The sequence below is a fragment of the Neomonachus schauinslandi genome, chromosome 2 (genome assembly GCF_002201575.2).
Source record: "Neomonachus schauinslandi chromosome 2, ASM220157v2, whole genome shotgun sequence".
Taxonomy (NCBI): Eukaryota; Metazoa; Chordata; class Mammalia; order Carnivora; family Phocidae; genus Neomonachus; species Neomonachus schauinslandi.
This window is the reverse complement of record NC_058404.1, coordinates 115,024,922-115,036,763: the sequence shown is the minus strand read 5'-3', so window position 1 is coordinate 115,036,763 and position 11,842 is coordinate 115,024,922.

Sequence of the window (11,842 nt, the reverse complement as noted above, 5' to 3'; positions counted from 1 at the left end):
ATATGGTAAATCACTGAAAGGACTGTTAATGCCGTCCTTGTATATGTTGGCATTTTATGATTTTGTACCTTATGATTTATTTGAAGTGTAAAAATCATAATACTTTGTTTTATATATCTTCCTAATGCCTAATTTTTAATCCTCATCTTTAGCATAATTTTTGGTGCTTTTATTAAACTTTCAGTTTTAACTGAAATAGTATCGTCTGGTTTTTTGTTTCTTGTTTTAACTGCTAAACAAAAATTTTTTTTAAACTACAAGCCGAGTTAGGAAATGGAGGAGGGAGCAGACCTCCAAAGAGAGAGACGGTCACAATGTAACAGAAACATGGCTTTAAACTGGAGAATAATTCTTTTAAAATATCCCCTCAGAGCACAGTTACTCTCAGGACCGTCCCAGCTCAGGTTTCTGATTTCCCACGCCCCAATCCAGCGTTATTTGAGGGAGGGATGAATCTACATGAGCCCATTTTGGCAAAGTATTGAGTACTCTCTCACACTTCTCAGCTCTGGGAGAGGAGTTTGTTAAATACCTCAACCTGTGGATTTTGCCTACAGATGAGCCCCCTGCCGGCTTTTTCCTTGTCCCACTCTTCCTCCTGCTTCCTCATAGCTCAGAGGTCACCTCCTATCTAAAGTGGCCTTTCTGGAGAACTCCCTGCTATGGACTAAATGTTTGTGTCCCCCCTAAATTCTCATATTCAAACCTAATCCTGATGTGATGGTGTTTGGAGTGGGACCTTGAGATGGTGACTAGGTCATGATGGTGGAGCCCTCGGGAAGGGATTAGTGTCCTTACGAAAGAGGCTCCTGAGAGCTCCCTTGTCCCTCCCCCATGTGAGGAGCAACATGAAGACAGCCGACCGAGAGCCAGGAAGTAGGCTCTCAGCAGATCCCGACTCTACCCTGATTTTGGACTTCCAGCCTCCAGAACTGTTCTGTTACTTATAGGACAGCCGGTCTGGTATTTCGGTTCTAGCAGCCCTCACCACGCTCCCTAATCTCATCACCCAGTTCCTCCAAGCCCTCCTCACTATTTATGGTTACTCCGTTTATTTAAACCCTCACCTCCTACAATCTGCTCCACCTCCTGCCAGTTTAAAACACTTGATGCACAAGTTTTTAATTTTCATGAAGTCCAATGTGTCTATTTTTTCTTTTGTTGCCCGTACCTTTCGTGTCCTATCAAGAAATAGTTGTCATATCCAATGTCACAAAACTTTCCCCGTTTTCTTCCAAGAATGTTAGAGTTTCAGCTTTTTTGTTTAGGTCTTTGATCCATTTTGAGCCGATTTTTGTATGTGGTGTAAGGTAAGGTCTAACTTCATTTTTTTGCATGTGGTTACGGTTTCCCCAGCACTGTTTGTTGAAGAGACTATCTTTTCCCTGTCGAATGATCTTGGTACCCTTGTCGAAAATTATTTGACCATATAGATGAGCTTTTTATTTCTGGTTCAATACTATCTTTAAAATAAGGAATTACTAGGGGCACCTGGGTGGCTCAGTTGGTTAAGGGTCTAACTTCAGCTCAGGTCATGATCCCAGGGTCCTGGGATTGAGTCCTGCGTCGGGTTCCCTGCTCAGCGGGGAGCCTGCGTCTCTTTCTGCCTGCTGCTCCCCCTGCTTGTGCTCACTCCCTGCCCCCTCAAATAAATTAATAAATTCTTTTTAAAAAATGAGAACAGCTCAAAGGAGGCTGATAACATAAAAATTAAAAAAAAACACATTTTCTCTCTTTTCATATACCCAAATCTAAGAGTTAGGTCTAAAAAATAGAAATAATATTGTATGTATGTATATTCTATGTATGTAAGTATCTATCTATGAAACATTTGATATGGGAATGGGAGCTACTTTTCTAAGCATAAAAAATACATTCAATCACAAATATAAAGCAGAGTAGATTTGATGACATAAAAACAGAAAACTCCCGTGTTCTAAAATGACGGTTGGCAAATCATGAAAAATAATTATATCAGTCTTGACAAAAATTTAATATTCCTAATATAGAGAGTGCTTATAATTCAGTGAGTGGAATACCCAGTTTTAAAAATACGGAGGGACTTCCTGGCTGGGTTGGTGGATAGAGCATGGGACTCTTGATCTCAGGGTTGGGAGTTCAAGCCCCACATTGGGCATGGAGCCTACTAAAAAAATAAATAAAAATAGGTGAAAGACACACAGAATTTTGAAAATACAAATGGCCAATATATGAAAGAATGTTTAAATTCATTGAAAATGCAACTAAAATAGTAATAAGATACCATTTTTTACCCATCAAATTTTAAAGATACATCTTAAAAGGAAAATACCAAATATTGATAAGAGAGAAGCATTCATATACTGCTGTTGGCAATTAGACTGAAGCTACATTTCTGGAGAAAATCTAATATGCATGAAAGTTTTTAAAGTATTTGTTCCTAAATGCAGAGTAGTATCCTACATTGGATTCTGGAATAGAATACCACATTAACAGATAAACCTGAGAATCCCAGTGAAGTCTGGAGTTTAGTTCATAGCATTGTCTTCAGTGTTAATGTCTTCATTTTTGACAAGTGTACTATGGTTATGCAAGATGTCAAAAGTAGGGGAAGCTGGATGAAGGGAATGCATGAACTCTCTGCACTATCTTTGCAACTCTTCTGTAAATCAAAACTCATTCCTCCCAGAAGTTTTCTTAAGTAAGTGTTCATCCCATTTGGCTCAATCAGTTCTACTTCTAAGATATAACTATGGGTAATATTGAGAGATAAAAACAGTTTTGGATAAGTTATTCATTATTCATTGCAGTGATATACTTGATAGCAAAAGAGAAAAGGAAAGAAAAGACAAGCAATCCAAATGCTCAACACTATGGGCAATGTAATAGCCATACTCATTCACACATGAAATAATTATGAGACCCCTTCTAGATGTTGGGGCATAGAAGCAACCAAAACAAAGATCTCTGACATGAAAGAGCTTAATTTCCAAAAGAGGAAAACATGACAGTGAATAAGATATATAAAATGTGTAGCATATTAGTCATAAATGTTAAAGACCAAAATAAAACCAGGGAAGGGAGGCAAAAACCAGGGGGAGGTTGCATTTTTAGGTACAGAGGACAGAGAAAGCTTCACTGGGAAGCTGATGTATTTTTTTTTAAAGATTTTTATTTATTTATTTATTTGAGAGAGAGAGAATGAGAAAGAGAGAGCACATGAGAGGGAGGAAGGTTAGAGGGAGAAGCAGACTCCCCGCCGAGCAGGGAGCCCGATGCGGGACTCGATCCAGGGACTCCAGGATCATGACCTGAGCTGAAGGCAGTAGCTTAACCAACTGAGCTACCCAGGCGCCCCTGGGAAGCTGATATTTTTGAGTTAAGACCCAGGGGAAGCAAAGAGCAAACATCTAGGCAGACATCTAGGCAGAAGGAACAGCAAGTCCACAAGCCTCATTGCAGGGATGTGTCTGAAATGTTGGAGGAACAGAACATCTGGAGCAGAGTGAACAAGAAAGAATGGTAGTAGGAGAGGAAATCATAAAGTTGGAAGAGAGGACAGATGACAGAGACAATGGCTCAATCTGAGTGAGATGGAAGCCATAGAGGGTTTTGAATAGAGAAGGAACATGATGTGACTTTCAGTTGAATGGATTCTCTCCGGCTACTGTGTTAAGAATAATCAGAATAGGGCAAGGGTGGAATAATGGAGTGTTATCTAACAAATATTATTCTTAATAACCTTTAATGGCATCAGAAGGGTTCACAATATTGCAATATAATTTTAAAAGGAAGATGAAAATCTAAATACACTATGATCCCGTCTTCTAGAATTATAGACTGACAGAACTTTGGATAGTAAAATTACGGTTTTGTTTTGCTCTCAACTCTTCTATGTTTCTCAACTTTTCTGTAATGCACGTCTTTTCCTTTAAAAGTAAATGAATGAATAATACGTACCAGATTACGAATTGCTCACGTGTAATCAATTGAGTTATGATTGTGATTTCTTACAGCATTAAGCCTGTTTGGTTCAAGATATTTTAATATTCATCTGTAAAATGAAAGCTTTTGTAGCTCTGAAAGCATACTGAGCATTTTTTTTTAAAGATTTTATTTATTTATTCATGAGAGAGAGAGAGAGGCAGAGGGAGAAGCAGGCTCCCAAGGAGCAGGGAGCCCAATGCGGGACTCGATCCCAGGACCCTGGGATCATGACCTGAGCCGAAGGCAGACGCTTAACCGACTGAGCCACCCAGGTGCCCCATACTGAGCATTTTTAATTGAAACTTCTTTAGTCTAAAATGATGATAGGCTAGGGTTTTTATATGACAGAACATTAGAGCTAAAAGGAGGCTTAGAGATGATTTAATTTAGTCTCCTAATAGATGAGGAGATGGAAATATCAGTAGTGAAATGACCAGCCCAAGGACTCTTAGATCCAGAATCAGAACCCACATGTTTGGATGCCTGGTCTGATTCTACCATATGGTCAAGGAAAATTGAGAGCAAGATGCCAGATTTTAAGGGCTTACCTAAAACATCAAAGGTAGGGGTTCCTATTTCCTATAGTTTCAAGCACCTAAGTTAAATGGTTTTTTTTTTTAATTTTATTTCTTTATTTGACAGAGAGAGAGCCTAAGCAGGGGGAGAGGCAGAGGCAGAGGCAGAGGGAGAAGCAGACTCCCTGCTGAGCAGCGAGCCCGACATGGGGCTCGATCCCAGGACCCTGGAATCATGACCCAAGCCGAAGGCAGCCGCTTAACCTACTGAGCCACCCAGGCGCCCCTAAATGGTATTTTTTAAAAGATTTTATTTATTTGAGAGAGAGAGAGAGAGAGCACGAGCAGGGGGAGGGGCAGAGGGAAAGGGAGAAGCAGGCTCCCCGTTCAGCAGGGAGCCCAATGTTGGGCTCCATCCCAGGACCCTGGGATCATGACCTGAGCTGAAGGCAGACGCTTAACCAACTCAGCCACCCAGGTGCCCCTAAATGGTATTGTTTTAAAATATTCATCTATTTTAAGCTATTCTCTTATTTAAAGATTATCTTCAATGGCTAGTATATGCCAATCTCTGGTAAAAACTTTAAGAATAATTTGGTCTAAATGAAATGCTATGCTTGTAATTCCTTGCCTGTGCACTTAAGGAAAAAAAAGAGCTTAAGGAAGTTTCTTTAAAAATAAAAAGTACTGCCACTATTAGATTTTCAACACGCTCTTAACTGTGTATTGAAAAAGCTCTTTGCTGCCCCATTGTGGGGAAATAAAGATCTTTGCATTAAAAATCTTGAAGACAAGAGTTAAACTAAATTAAAGATAATTTCTCTGGGGGCCTGAGATTAGCTTAATACCATTTAGCCACATGAGTGTAAGTTCTTTCTGCTCTGTTAATAAGACATGTAATTGTATAGGAAACAATAAGCCTTTGCTTCTTTCAGGAATCATCCCATGACGTATGTAGAGGTAAGTTGTGGACAAAAACTTCTAAGGGACCAGAGCTAAAGCTGGTGGTGAGAGTGAGCGTACCTGGGTAGAAAGCCAAACATAGTGGGAAAGTGAGGATGGGACTAGAGGCATGACACACTTCAGACACCAGTGTCCCTGCCAGGGACTGACCATATGACCTCTCTGGGCCTTAGTTTCCTCATTTGTCAAAGATGTAGAGAGAGGATCTCTCAGGACTCTGCACAGCTTTCTTACCGCACTCTTACAGTGGGATAAGATGCTGAGCATCTTGGCTGTGTCCATGAGCTATTAACCTAATATTCGCCCACCCCCCTGCTTTCTGCTGCTCATCTGCTGGGCATATCCAGGAATAACTATAGGTGGTGGAGAGAGGACTGAACTGGAAGATAGCACCTGGGTTGGAGCCTTGATTCTGCAATTACCTTCTCTGTGTAACTGTTGGTAAGCATTTAACTTCTTTGGGCCTCGATTTTTCCTGCTGTCACAGAAGAAAGTTCAACTAGATCAGTGAGTCTTAACTCTGGCAGTATTTGAGACTCACCTGGGGAGTTTGATAAAAATGCTGATGAAGAGGCTCCACCCCAGACCAGTTAAATCAGAATCTTACCAGGGTTGGGCCTGAGCATCCGTACTTGCAAAAGGTGGCAAAAGCTAAAAATAAACAAACAAACAAACAAATAAATAAATATAATAATAATAAATGTATTTGTAAAAGCAAAGGGCCAGAATAGCCAAAACGATCATGATACCAAGATGTCAAATCTCCTCATAAAGCTACAGTAAGCAAGACAGTGTGGGATCAGCACAAAGTCAAACAGACCAGTGAAGCAGCCTCACACACATGAAGGCACCTGAACTGTGACAAAGATGCCACTGTAATACGGTGGGGGAACGGGTGGAATTTTCCATAACTGGTGTTGCATCCGTTGAATATCAACATACGGAAATAAATGAGCCATGACTCCTTGTCGCACACCACATATAGAAAACAATCTAGAGGGTGGTAGGCCTGGATGTGAAAAGTAATACAAGAAATCTCAAAGTAACATAGAAAAAAAGTGTCCTTATGACCTTGAGGTTGTGTGGTCTCCCTTATTGATTCTTTCTGTAGTTCCCTTCCACATTGAATATGGCTGGCTCATGTGACCACTAGGCTATTGGGGTGCAGCTTTTGAAGCTAGGTCATAAAAAGCGTTGTGGCTTCTGCTTTGCTCTCTTTCGGATCACTTGTTCCAGGAGAAGCCAGCTGCCATGTTGTCAGGACACACAAGCAGGGAACCGAGGCCTCCTACTAATAGCAAGAATCTGGCCCATCCTGCCAATAGCCATGTAAGTGAGCCATCTTGGAAACAGACATTCCTGCTCCAGTCAGGCCTTTAGATGACTGTAGCCTTACATGACATCTTGACATAACCTCCTGAAAAATCGTTAGCTAGAGCCACCCAGCTAAACTGCTCCTGACTCTCTGATCCACAAACACCATGAAACCATTTAATTTTAGCCACTAAGTTTTAAGATAATTTATCACATAGCAATAGAGAACAAATACACCCTTCAGACAGCTTCCAGACTAATCTCTTCAAAGTGTAGTTGCACCCAGACCTTGGTCTCCAATATCATTCCCATTAAAAGGAACTGGGGCTCATCACAAAATGACTGTTTCTGGAACTAGGGCAGTGTAGGTACAAAATGAGCCTTGTTATGCCAAAAAGTTAGGAGTTGTTGAGAAAAGAATGGGCGAATGTCTCAAGGAGCCATCTTGAAGAGGTTCCCACTGGCCCAATCTGGAATAATTTGAACCTCAAAATAATTAAATCCAGTAATGAATTATACACCTTTGGAAAGATTAGTAATTTGTGAGTCCAAACTGATAATAAAACCAATGAAAAAGTGGATAAAAGTGGATAAAAGATGTAAACAGACATTTTTAAAAAGAATATACATAAATGGCTAATAAGCACGTGAAAAGATGTTTAACATTAGGGAAATCCAAAATAAAACCTTGGAGATACCATTTCACACTAGAATGAGAAATAAGAAAAAATATAGACTATAATAAATCGACAGAAAATAACACATATTGGTGAAGATGTGGAGAAATGAAAGCACTGTATATCGATGGTGGTTATATGAAATGTTACCATCACTTTGGAAACAGTTTTGCGGCTTTTCTTTTGTTTTTCTTTTTAAGATTTTATTTATTTGACACAGAGAGAGACAGTGAGAGAGGGGACACAAACAGAGGGAGTGGGAGAGGGAGAAGCAGGCTTCCCTCTGAGCAGGGAGCCCAATGCGGGGCTCCATCCCAGGACCCTGGGATCATAACCTAAGCCAAAGGCAGACACCCAATGACTGAGCCACCCAGGCGCCCCCAGTTTTGTGGCTTTTCAAAAAATTAAACATAAAACTACCTTACTTCTCAGCAATTCTATCCCCAGGTATCTCTGAAAGAGAAAAGAAAACAAAGAAAGAGAATTTTCCTATCAGCATGATTCATCATAGCCCCAAACTGGAAGCAACCTAAATGTCTATTAACTGGTGAATGAATAGACAAAATATGGTAGATCCATACAGTGAAATACTATTCAGTAATGAAAAGGAACAAACCACCGACACATGGTATACCACAGATAAAGCACAGTTAAAAAACATTTTGCTGAAACAATGTATTAAATGATTCCATTTATATGAAGTGTTTTGTAAAAGGTAAATATATATGAACAGAAGGTAGATGGGTGATTGCCTGGGGCTGGGAGTAGGAATGAGGATTAACTTTAAAAGGGCATTAGGGATCTTACTGGGGGGATGAAAATGTTTTAAAACTGATTTATGATGATGGTTGCACCATTTGGTAAAAGTCACTGAACTAAACACTTGAACTGTGTGATATGTGAAATAAATATCCTTTGCAACAACTAGCATGATAACCTGAAATATAATAGGAACGTAACAAATTGACTCAATGGTATTTCATTGAAGAGGAGTCTAAAAACAAGGATGCAAACCATGTTTTTTTTTATAATAAATAATCCGTATGATAAAATATTTTTTTAAAGATTTACTTTACACAGTGAGAGACAGCGAGAGAGGGAACACAAGCAGGGGGAGTGGGAGAGGGAGAAGCAGGCTTCCTGCTGAGCAGGGAGCCCGATGCGGGGCTCCATCCCAGGACCCTGGGATCATGACCTGAGCTGAAGGCAGACGCTTAATAACTGAGCCACCCAGGCACCCCACTATGATAAAATATTTTTAACATTTAGGCCAAACATTGTATTTGAAATAAAGGATAATTGAAATGATTTTATCTAGGAACCAAGATGAAATTTTTAAAACCATGTTTCACAATGCAAGCAAATAAAAGTAGTGACCTAAATTGAACACATTTCATTACCATATGCAGTTTCCCTCTTTTTATTTTTGTATTATGGACAATACCTACAGAAGTTAAGCACAAATCTTGCTTCATCTACACCCAACCCACTTTCCATCATCCCCATTCTGCATTGATTTATTGTGAAGCAAGTCTCAGACATATCACGTGAACGTATTCATAATGCAAAATACATCTTGCAAGGATGGTTCAAATCTAGTTGCAGTTTTATTTCAAAGAAAAATTGACAAAGGGTACAAATATATTCACAAAATAGTCTAAGGAATTTCAGAATGTCAAATCAAACAGACTAGAAGAATGTGGTTTGTAAATCTCAAATGTTTTTATGATTAAATTACAAATGTAACAACTGTAAGAATGTTATTGAAGGTTGTATATTCTATAGTTTCTTCTTATTCAGTCTTACTACTCAGACTTTATGTACTATGTGTGCTTCATTTAAAACAAAGTTTTCCACAAGGAATGTACCAATTTGGCATTTCTAATTCTAAAAGATGACACTAAATTCTGTTCTTCTCCCATCATGTTGTCTGGGAGCATTTGTCCTCATTGTATTTTTTTCCAGTCTGAATTTGTTTAGCAACTCTCTTCCCACCTGACATGCAAAGGCTGTGTGGTGAGTTGTCCATTATTGTAGTTTTTGAAAGATCTCTCCAAAGGTATTTAAGTCCTTTATATAGTTTTCTTGTACACAAACACAATGTTCATGGCAAAGCCAGTGCCTAAACATAAAAATAAAAACAAATTAACTAAACCCTCAATAAATCTGTTATTTAAAGAGAGATAGAGATATGAAACTAAATGCCATACCTGATCCTAGACTGGATTCAGTACTAGAAGGAAAAAAAATCTGTGAATGATATTATTGGATCAGTTAACTAAATTGAAATACAGGTGATCAATTAGAAATGTTGTAACAATATTAAATTTACCAATGTTAATAACTGTACTATGGTTATGTAAGAGAACCACCCAATTCTTAGGAAATATACACTGAAATACTAGATGAAGAACCATGATATGTGTAACTTACCCACAAATGGCTCAGAAATTATATATCTCTCTCTACATATTATACATATTTTAAATATTTTGGATAGATATAGATATGTAGAGAGGTAAACATAGAAAATAGATAAGATAAAAAAATGATAAAGCAGGGGCACCTGGGTGGCTCAGTCGGTTGGGTGTGGGACTCTTGATTTTGGCTTGGGTTGTGATCTAGGAGTCGTGGGATTGAGCCCCACTTTGGGCTCTGTGGGGAGCATGGAGCCTGCCTGGGATTCTCTCTCTCTCTCCCTCTCCGTCTGTCCCTTGCTTTCTCTCTCTCTCTAATAAAAAAAAATGATGAAGCAAATGTATAAAATATTAACAATAGGTAAATATAGGTATATGGGTTTCTTTGCATTATTCTTATTCTTGCAATTTTTCTAAGAGTTTGCAATTATTTCTATGAGTTTGCAATTATTTCTAAATAAAAATTGAAAAAAAATTAAATGTAATTGTGACCACGACTCTCATAAAAATTTCCACCCTGATCTGGCCCCTGCCACCTTCCAATCTCATCTTTACGGTTATTCTATATTAATTTTATTTCCAGACCACTTTCTTTTCTGTGTTCCTTCACAACCTACAGATACATTTTTCTCTCTCTGGAATGTCCTTATAACTCTTCTGCTGCTTGCTAACCTCCTACTCATCCTGACTACTCTGCTGTAATATCTCCATCATGATGAAGTAGTTTAGCACCCTGGTAAAGGGCAGAAACACGTCGTTAGCGAAGAGTCTAGCAAATTGAGCATTTACTAAGTGTGTTAGCTGGTACCCCGTGACACCCCACAAACACTTTGCTACCTACCCCCAAGCTAACCTCCTCTACAGTCCCTTGCATTCCCCTGGGGAGAGCAGTTACAACCCTGCTGTCATGACTCACTTCCATATTTGTTTCTCCTACTATAATATGAGCCCTTGAAAGACAGAGACCACATTCCAGTCACCTCTTTTCCAGCACCTAGAATCAGATGTTTCTTGATCACATAAAGCACTGAAGAACTTAGTTGTTATTTCTAAAATCAATCATTTTACTTTTAAAGATAAACAAGGAGTCACTGTCAGCCTTGTTAACTCTAACTCTGAAAATGTCTGAGAATTATAGTTAGTAAAAAAGTGTTTTAGCCTTGAACTCATTTATAAATGAACTGGCAATTGGGATCTTTTTGAGAGATAATTTAGAAGCTGGGAAAAGTAACTTTGGTTCTTTATGGCTCAAATTCAGGGTACTTGTGAAGGAATAGATGAATTTAGAATGTTGGGGCTAGGACTTAGAAGTTTGGTCTTTATCCTGTGGATAAAGGGTTTTTTTTGTTTTTGTTTTGTTATGTGGATAAAGTTTTTAAAAGGAGGGGAGCACAGTGATCTAGCATCAGGGCACTGTCTAAGACAGATGGAATTATGAAAAGTGTCTTGAGGTCAGAATGGGTTCAAAACTGAGCCTGACCTGTTAATTAGGAGAATTACATTTAATAAACAATTTGACCGTTCAGCATCTTGGCTTCTTCAGCCTTAGAGGAGGACGGCAGTGGTAGTCTTAGGGTTGTTATGAAGAGAGGCAAACAGCATAGCGGTCAAGAACATGAGTCCTGAAAACAGACTATCATGGGTTCGAATTCTCCCTGTGCCATTTATTAGCTGTGTGACATTGACTAAGTTACTAAACCTCTCTGCACCTCGGTTTCCTTATCTTTAAAGAAAGGGTACCCTTAGTACCTACCAAAAAGGGTTATTGTGAGGATTTAATGAATTTTCCAAGTAGAGGGGAAATGGAGAGAGCAGCTGTTCTGGGATGAATGACTGCTAGCATGGCAAAAGCCAAGACACATATTTGAAGTCTGCCAGGATACTTTCTTCCCCCTAAAATCTCAAGATGGTAAAATTATTTTTTTTTTTAAGATTTTATTTATTTGACAGAGAGAGAGAGAGCAGGAACACAAGCAGGGGGAGTGGCAGG